The sequence below is a fragment of the Bos grunniens genome, chromosome 5 (assembly GCF_055505025.1).
Source record: "Bos grunniens cultivar Pamir isolate PY7600 chromosome 5, Bosgru_T2T1.0, whole genome shotgun sequence".
Taxonomy (NCBI): Eukaryota; Metazoa; Chordata; class Mammalia; order Artiodactyla; family Bovidae; genus Bos; species Bos grunniens.
Window position 1 is genome coordinate 46,702,629 of NC_141169.1, and position 10,507 is coordinate 46,713,135.

Below are 10,507 nucleotides of genomic sequence, written 5' to 3' on the forward strand. Positions count from 1 at the left end.
TATAAAGCATGATGACAACAAGATGGATGATGACAAGATGGAAACTAAGAGAAAAAAGAACAAAGCCTTAGAGGGCCAATTGATAGGAATTTCATGTAAAACTAATGGGTTCTGGGGGAAAAAACTCAAAATGGATGGCCCAGGGGTACCAAAGATGAGGTTGGAAAATACATCCCATGGCTGAGGAAGGATTTAATGATTCAGGTTGAGATGCCCTGTGAAGGTGGAACAGGGGAGTGAAGTCCACACTGCTCACTGTGTTAAGGAACTTTAGGACACTAAGGCCCAAGAGAAAATCCTGAGATGAAAACCCAGTGAGAATAATTACATTTCAAACAAGTAAGAAGAACAGAATTTGAATTTGAGCAACACTAGCTGCGGTAAGCCGGCACAGCGATGCTTGCCAAGCATCACCCACTCACCTCAGTAATGGGTGGGAGTGCTGATTGCATAGCCTTTACGAGCGGCACCAGCCTAGACGTGAAAATAAGATCATAAAGGTAAACAAAACAATTTTTATTGTTTGTCCCTCTTTAGAAAGAACTGCAGCTAGCCTTCAAACTCCTAAATATTTTAGGATTTCCCCAGCATGACCTGCAAGTCTTGACCCAGAGAGGTAGCAGCACCCCCACCTCTCTGGGAAACCTTCATTCTGCAACATTGTTGCCATTGGTGCCAATGTAGCCAGAGAGTCTGCTGTTGATAACTGTCCAGGCTGAGGTGGGCCATCCCAGCACTTCACTGAACAGGCCTTATCAACAGTCTGCTTAGACTGGAATCCCAGCCCCATCACATGCTAAAGTGTAACCTTGGCCTCTCTAGGCCTCAAATTTAACATCTGTAAATTTGGGATAGTAATAGTATTTATTTCACAGTGCTTCTGAGAGGATGAAGTGAGATAACCACATTTAGGAATGGAGCACAGTGCCTAGCACTTAAGTTAGTGTTTGATAAAGGTTTCAAATTGCCAACATTTGTTGGATCATAAAGAAAGCAAGGGAATTCCAGATAAGCTTCTGCATCATTGACTACACTAAAGCCTTTGCCTGTGTGGATCACAACAAACTGTGGAAAATTCTTAAAGAGATGGGAATACCAGACTACCTGACCTGTCTCCTGAGAAACCTGTGTGTGGATTAAGAAGCAAGTTAGAATGGGACATGGAACAACGGACTGGTTCAAAATTGGGAAAGGAGTACAACAAGGCTGTAAATTGTCAGTCTGATTATTTAACTTGTATGTGGAGTACATCATGCAAAATGCCAGGCTGGATGACTCAAGCTGGAATCAAGATTGCTGGGAGAAATATCAATAACCTCAGATATGCAGATGACACCACCCTTATGGCAGAAAGTGAAGAGGAACTAAAAAGCCTCTTGATGAAAGTGAAAGAGGAGAGTGAAAAAATTGGCTTAAAGCTCAACATTCAGAAAACTAAGATCATGGCATCCAGTCCCATCACTTCATGGCAAATAGATGGGGAAAAAGTGAAAACAGTGACAGATTTTATTTTCTTGGGCTCCAAAAACACTTGGGCTCCAATGGTGACTGCAGCCATGAGATTAAAAGATGCTTGCTCCTTGGAAGGAAAGCTGTGACAAACCTAGACAGTGTATTTAAAAGCAGAGACAACACTTTGCTGACAGAGGTCCGTATAGTCAAAGCTGTGCCCTCTTCTCAGCTCCATATTCCCTGGACTTATCTTTATTGTTCTGTCCACTTTCTTCTCAGGATCTGCCTGAAAATTAAGAGAAAGATGTAGTCCTCTTTGAGTGACCAGCATCTACCTACACTGCTTCCTCCCAGTTCTTCTCCTATCCTACCCTGGCATGAAACTTGTCTCCAGTGGAGAAGGAAAAAGTTGTGATTCTGCAGTATATGTGCTCTGTATGGAGGACCTTGGGGACCTGTTGCTTTGGGCTCCTCAGCTTTGATATCTCTAGGATGGGAGGAACACAAAGGACAAAGCAGAGAAGAGCAAGGAGATGCAAAGATACACAAAGTTACTTAGGAAAGTCAAGATGTTATCTGCCACAGACCTGCCGCAATTTTGATAACTTACAGACCAGTCCCAGGCATCATGTACTGAGTGAAAACTTACTAGATGCCAGGCATTCCTCTAAGCACTTTGTGTGTGTTATTAACTCATTTACTATCATAGCAACCTAGGAGGCTGGTAGGATTTTATTCTCCCTTTTCCAGATGAAACATGGAGGCTTGGACAAGTTAAAGAAACTTGCCCAAGGTCAGTGAGAGTGTCCAGGAGAAAAGTGGAATTCTAGCCTAGGCAGTGTGGCTCCAGGGCTGGAGTCTCGACCCCCCTCCCCTCAACCTCTCCTAGATTGTGAACCAAACAGCCCCTGTGTTTTTCCCTCGGTCTCTGATTGCAGCTCAGGGCATGTGGTTGGAGCAGCAGGCATGTGTCAGGGTCACCCCCATGCCCTCCTTATCCTTGAAACTGGTATGCCTCCTGCATCCCACCCCACCCCAAATCCCCTCGTTTTGGATGGAGTTACTTCCTATATGAATTCCGTTTCAATGGTAAGTTGCTATGCGACTGTGGGCTCACCCCTGGCCCTCCAGACTTCTTCATCATGATAGGCTGTGATGCCTGCTTAGAAAAGCACAATGTGGTATACACGGTCAGCTTCAACCACCACCCCACCACCACAGCTATGAGACTGTGATCCAGTTTATTTTCTCTGAGTCTTAATGGCTTCATCTCTCCTTCTTTCATGAGCACATAGGTGCATTCTAACCTGGGGTGGCATAAACCTATTCCAGTTGCTCTGTGTGAAGCCCTCTGCTTGAGGTCCTTTTTTCTAGAGGGTCAGTCCCATTGTCTGGTTATGTGCATGTCAGAAGCAATATACTGAATGATTCACTCTTAGCAAAGGTTTTTTTCTTTAGAGAACCACTGCTCCATATCTCAGAGAAGGCAATGGCAAACCACTCCAGTGGTCTTGCCTGGAGAGTCCCAGAGACGGGGAAGCCTGGTGGGCTGCTGTCTATGGGGTCGCACAGAGTCAGACACAACTGAAGCAACTTAGCAGCAGCAGCAGCCGCAGCTCCATATCTGTTGGGTTATAATCAGGGTTAAGTCAGTCAATTTTTCCCTGAAGTTAATTGGACACGTTATCTTAAATTAATGTGCTTAATAATAATATTAATAGCTATCATGTAAAAATGAATCAATATGCAAAACAGATTCACAGATATAGAAAATAAATGTATGGTTAACCAAAGAGGAAAGGGAAGGAGGGACAAATTAAGAGTATGAGGTTAACATATACAAATTACTATACAAAAACAGCAAGGATTTACTGTATAGCACAGGGAATTACACCCAAGATCATGTGATAACCTATAATGGAATGTAATCTGAAAAAAATATATAAAATTTAATCAGTTTGCTGTACACAGCACAATATTATAAATCAACTATATTTCATAAAAAATAGCAGCTACAATTTTTATAATACTCAGTATAAGCCACAGAGAAGGCAATGGCAACCCACTCCAGTACTCTTGCCTGGAAAATCCCATGGATGGAGGAGCCTGGTAGGCTGCAGTCCATGGGGTCGCTAAGGGTCGGACACGACTGAACAACTTCACTTTCATTTTTCACTTTCCTGCATTGGAGAAGGAAATGGCAACCCACTCCAGTGTTCTCGCCTAGAGAATCTCAGGGACGGGGGAGCCTGGTGGGCTGCCGTCTATGGGGTCGCACAGAGTCAAACACGACTGAAGTGACTTAACAGTAGTAGCAGCAGCAGTATAAGCCAAGTACTGTGCTGAGGTTGATTCGATTTTTAGTCTTGTGAGAGAGGAAATCTTATACCCATTTTACCAGATTTAGAGGTGAAATAACTTGCCTACAGTCACAAAGCTAGCACATGGCAAGACCTGGACTCTGACCAGTACCCACTGGAATCCAAGCCCATGCTTTCCATCACTGCTTTCAAGTAATATAATAGTAATAACAATAGAGCATAATGAGAAATTTAGTTTCTATATTCTTTTTGTTTTCAAAAAAACTGCATATTAGTCCAAGTCACATGTTCCATTAAGCCTTGAGAATAAAATAGAACTGGTCTTAGTAGAATTGTTTACAAGACCAAGGGAAAGAGAAGTCCTGAGAGAAGTTTCAATTATCTGAACATGTACAGAAATCTCTGGGAAGTGGACACTTAAAACAAATTACTGAAATTGGGTTTGCTGGTTTTATTTAAATTTTCAATGAATGTATTCACTGGACCTCTCCAGCATAAAGATATGAGACAGTCCCCAGTTGACACTTCAATTAAAAAGTCAAATTTTCTAATATGAATATTCGATGCTGACTTATTTATTCATTGATGTTTGCTATAATACCCAGTAACATGAATTCATTTCACCCATTTCCCTTGAGTATTCAGTTCGCAAACTTCCGGGGGGGTTGGGGGAGTTGGGAAATTTGAAAGATAGCAAATTAGATTCGATAGATAAGTGACACATCACTGTTCAGAAACTATTATGGCTTTAACAGAAAATAGAATCCAACACCCACACCCTTTTATAGACCTGATTAACAAGAAATTTTCTCCAAGCAGATGGAGCATGAAAATTGCTGCCCCTTGGAATAAGTTGTCTAATTGAGTTTAATATTTTCATTTGGTTTTCCACTGTTTTTATTATTATTGCCATTTTAGTTTATGCATTACAGCCATAGCATATGCCTCTGGGTACATGAGGAAGGAAAAACTCCATTTTAGTGTTTGTCTTATTTCACTTTACTTGAAGCAATTTGGTTTGCCACATGGAGTGAATAAAGCTGTCACGTTACTATTTTTCCAAAAAGAATACAATAACTATAAGGGACTATGCATTCATTACTGAGTAGATTAATTTTTTTATTCCATTGAATGGCATAAAATGGGGTATAGTTTCAAACTGAGTTGTGCCTGTTGAATCATGATGCACACTTCCCACCTACGCATGTAATAGGTTCTGGCTTTTGTACCAGTGTTTTCCAAACACGTTATCTTTTTCTGAAGAATATTACAGGCATCCCTCCGAGATATGGTGGGTTTGGTTCCAGACCACAGCAATAAAGCAAATACTACAATAAAGCGGGTCACACAGTTTTCAGTGTTTCAGTGCATATAAAAGTTATGTTTATGCTATATGTAGTCTATTAAGTGAGAAATAGTATTATGCCTAATGAAAATGCACATAATTTAAAAATACTTTATTGTTAAAAAATGCTAACTGTCATCTGAGCCTTCGACCAAGGGTAATCTTTTTGCCGGTGTCTTGCCTCCATGCTGATGGTTGCTGACTGATCAGGGCGAGTGGTTGCTGAAGGTTGGGTGGCAGTGGCAATTTCTTAACCTAAGACAGCAGTGACACTTACATCGATGGATTCTTCCTTTCACAAATAGTTATTTCTCTGTAGCATCTACACTGTTTTATAGCATTCTACCCACAGTAAAACTTTCAAAATTGAAGTCAAAGCGACAGCAGGGTTTGAGAAGATTATCAACTAAGTTTATGTAATATTTCAGCAATCTTTACTGCAGCATTACCAGAAATAGATTCCATCTCCAGAAACTACTTTCTTTGCTCATCTACAAGAGGCAACTCCTCATCCATTCAAGTTTTATCACAAAATTGCAGCAATTCAGTCACATCTTCAGGCTCTACTTCTAATTCTAGTTCTCTTGCTGTTCCCACCACATCCACAATTTCTTCCTCCACTGAAATCCTCCACCCCTCAGAATCAACCACGAGGATGGGAATCAACTTCTTCCATGTTCCTGTTGCTGTTGATATTTTGACCTCTTCCTATGAATCAAGAATGTTCTTAATGATGTCCAGAATGGTGAGCCCTTTGCAGAATGTTTTCTATTTACTTTTCCCAGGTTCATCAGAGGAATCACTAAAGCCTTAGAAACTGTATTTCATAAATAATAAGACTTGAAAGTAAAAATTACTTCTTGATCCATGGGCTACAGAATGGATGTTGTGTTAGCAGGCATGAAAAAAACATGAGTCTTGTACATCTCCATCAGAGCTCTTTGGGTGACCCCGTGCATTGTCAATAAGCTGTAGTTTTTTGAAAGGATTTTTTTTTTTTTTCCTGACCAGTAGGTCTCAACAGTGGACTTAAAAATATTCAGTAATCATGTTGTCAACAGATGTGCTGACATCCAGGCTTTGTTGTTCCATTTATAGAGCACAGGCAGAGCAGAGTGTGCATAATTCTTAAAGGCACTAAGATCTTCTCAATGGTAAACGAGCATTGGCTTCAGCTTAAAGTCACCAGGTGCAATAGCCCCTAACAAGAGAGTCAGCCTCTCTTTTGAAGCCAAACACTGACTTTTCCTAGTCCTAGATTGCATCTTCTTCCAGCATAAGACTGTTTAGTCTACGGTGAAAATCTGTAACCACCTTTATTATTCATCTTAACTAGATCTTCTGGATAACTTGCTGAAGTTTCTGCATCAGCACTTGCTGTTTCAGCTTTCACTATGATGTCATGAAGACAACTTCTTTCCTCAAACCTTATGAACCAACCTCTGCCAGCTTCAGACTTTCCTTTTGCAGCTTCCTACCTCTCTCGGCCTTCACAGAAGAGAGTTAGGGCTTTGCTCTAAGTTTTAAGGAAGTGTTGTGGCTGATCTGATTTTCTCTCCAGACCACAACTTTCCCCAGATCATCAATAAAGCTCTTTCACTTTTATATGCTGTTCACTGGAGCAGCGCTTTTAATTTTCTTTAAGCACATCTCCTTTGCATTCACAACTTAGCTAGCTGTTAGGCCAAATCTGGAGAAGGCAATGGCACCCGACTCCAGTACTCTTGCCTGGAAAATCCCATGGACGGAGGAGCCTGGTAGGCTGCAGTCCATGGGGTCGTGAAGAATCGGACACGACTGAGTGACTTCACTTTCACTTTCCACATTCCTGCATTGGAGAAGGAAATGGTAAGCCACTCCAGTGTTCTTGCCTGGAGAATCCCAGGGACAGGGGAGCCTGGGGGGCTGCCGTCTGTGGGGTCTCACAGAGTCGGACACGACTGAAGCGACTTAGCAGCAGTAGCAGCAGGCCAAATCTAGGCCTTTTGAACCAGTCTCGGCTTTCAACATGCCTACCTCACTAAGCTTAATCATGTCTAGTGTTTGATTTAAAGTGAGAGACATGTGACTCCTTTCATTTGAACACTTCTAGGCCATAACACAGAGAAGGCAATGGCACCCCACTCCAGTACTCTTGCCTGGAGAATCCCAGGGACAGGGGAGCCTGATGGGCTGCCATCTATGGGGTCGCACAGAGCTGGACACGACTGAAGCGACGCAGCAGCAGCAGGCCATAACAGGGTTATTACTTGGCCTAATTCCAGTATTATTGTGTCTCAAGGAGTAGGGAAGCTGGAGGAGAGTAAGAGAGATGGGGGAATACTGGGTCAGTAGAGCAGTCAGAACATACGCATTTATCAAGTTCACTGTTGTTTATGGTCATGGTACATGGCACCCCAAACTGATGACAATACTAACATCAAAGATCATCAGTCACAGAGGACCATAACAAATGTCATAATAATAATTTGGAAGTTTGAAATATTGCAAGAATTACCAAAATGTGACCCCAAGACATGAAGTGAGCAAATGCTATTGGGAAAAATGATGACAATAGACATGCTTGACACAGTGTTCCTTCAGTTTAAAAAAATGAGTTACCTGTGAAACACAATAAAGCAAGATCTGGCTGTACTTAAGATGCAATAAAAGACATTTTCTGGCTTATACATATTCATTTTCTAAAGGAAAATGTAAATTGAAATATGATCTTTGACTCCTAAAAAGTACTCTGTTAAATATTCATCTTTCTTCATCTCTTGGGGACTTGAATTTATCTTACTTTTTTCCCTCTTTTTATGTTGTTTCCTTTACATTCTCATCTACCATCTAGCCATTGCCAAATCCTTCTTTATATGTTAGTGATCTTCACTGTGTTTATACCAGGATTCAGACTTGTCTGTCTCTGCCTGGAGGTTCACTGGTCGACCCCTCAGAGCTCTGTTGGCATGAAGTTTTGAGGATCTCCCTAGGAAATAGCTTATGGTAAAATGAGAGGACTGGAGGAGAGTATGTTTGTTTCAAGACAGTGGAACAGGGTTGGAGGAGAGGGTCATTTGGGCAAGAAATGATCATTCAAATCATTCATTCCCCACTCAGTTCCCTTGGGAGTAGAGACTATAAATAAAAACCTTTAAGAGCTGTTTTACTAAAAATATATTTAGACAGTGATAGCATAAAGAAGCATATTCGGTAACATGGACGATAGATGGTCATATAATAATTAACGTGTATTGTACATTTTCTAATCACAAAACACCATATATAATCTTAATCAAACACATTGTCATGATCATCACAGTGACCCTATGTTATGGTCATTATTTTTCCCATTTTACAGAAAAATAAACTACAGAGGAGAAATACATCTTGCCTGTGAACATGCAGCTAAAAAGTGCCAGATCCAAGATTCTAACTCAAATCTCTGATTTTAAAATCTACCGTCTAGGCCACATTGAAGTACTGTCTTCCACCAAGACAAACTGGAGCACACTGGAATATGGAACAGAAACCGTAGGCTGTAGAAATCACATGTGTCTGCCTACGTCTGTGGTATAAGACGTGAGGGTAATGGGTCACTTAGGACGGGGACCTGACACCTTCCAGCCCAAGTCACGGGGCTCTCATTGGCTTCTAGCAACTTCTTAGCTGCTGAGTAAGTCAGGAGAAAAGTGGTTCCTGGCAGATGGTAGCCTAGATGACTGGCTTGAGAATACAAGTGAAGTAACTTTTGGGTTTCCAGGATAATGAGGGGAAATTCAAAAGCAATGGAAGTTCTAGTAAACCAGGGCCAGAGTAAAATGAATTGTTTTGTTCTGTCTTTATGACTCTGTTTTTAACCTCAGGCTGGTTAGGCCTAGAGAAACAGGTTACTCCAAGAACCCCTAAATCAGGATCCATTTGATAATGAAACAAGGAAAATGGCCCCTTGTTTTTACAATCTGTTGCTTCTTAACGTCGGTTTGTGACTTCCGGGAAAGAAGACAATTCCCCATATGCCGTATTTTGCTCTATTTTCTTCCTGCTGAGTGTACTGAGGAACAGGACAATTTTTGCTTCTTTTCCTCCTAAACTCAATTATTATTAAAAACTATTTCTAAGTACAGGTCCTTTACCAAATGAAAAAGTGCTGTCACTAAGCCTATTTGGAACACTGACTCTCTGCATAAGAGGCAAGGAGCAAGGTCCTGGAGCCTTCAAAGGTGACTGACTAAGCTGTGGTTCACTGCTCTTAATTTCACTCTTGTGGCCGGACTTAGACAAGTATTTAACTTATCACACACAAGACAAAATAAAACAGCTAAGTGAAGTCCAAGTAACAAGATGGCAGGGGTCATTAGGCATGGAGTGCCGTTCTTGCATGGGGACTTTGCCCCTGTTCTCTGTCAGTCCTGGCTATGTTTAGGGTAAGCACCGTTTTCACCCGATTCTTCTTGGCTTCTCCACTCCCTTCTGTCAGTTATTTCATCCATCATGGATTGTTTCTCCCCTTCCAAATCTTTTCTCAGACACTCACTGAAATTACTGAGCTCTTAGGAGCCACCTTCAAATCAAGCTACTAATGACATGTTCTTGCCAACCCTTACTCTTCAGGCCCATCGTTTTCTTATTTGCTTAGAAGAGTCCAGAAGCATTTCTCCATCTTTCACTATCTTTAAGCTACATGGGGGGGGGATGTATTGAAAGCCAGTTAATAAGACCACAGACTAAGGGCAAAGCACTAAGGTCAACTTTCATGTGCTCAAATACCACCTAAGATGTCAACTGTGCACCAGGGGGTCTGTAATGAATTATGTGAGAGAGAGGACAGCTTTGAGATGGCTTGCCCTTTTCTCTTTCATTTATAACCTGATGTCTGTCCAAGTCTACTGAATAAGCAACTACAAAATGCCGAAGAGAACAGCAGTAAGGAAAAATCTTCACGACAGAGCAGTGAACACAGACAAACCATGAGCTTTCTCCACTTGCTAACACGTGAGACCAAATGAATATTTGCTAAAAGAGAGGGGGGTGGGGATTGAGTTAAACACTGGACTTAGCTTGTACCTGATGAGTTCTAAGATCCTTCCTTGCTGAGATTTTATGACCCAGTAAGAGGGAGAACTTTAATTTGAATATCTACATTAAACTCACCATGTTCCATTGTTTCCTAGCCCAATCCTCTCTGTATATACAGATTGCTAAGCAATGTGGTGGCCAACATTGAAATCAAGTCAGGGAGAACAGAATCAAGGCAATGGAAAGAATTTCAAAGGCCATTTATTTTATCCCCAGTTGGCAATTAAATCATCCCATAAAAGGATGGAGGATGATATAATGGAAAGTATACAGGCTTTGGAGCCAAATAGAGCTGGGTTTGAATTCCTATTCTGCTTCTCACAGGCTACAT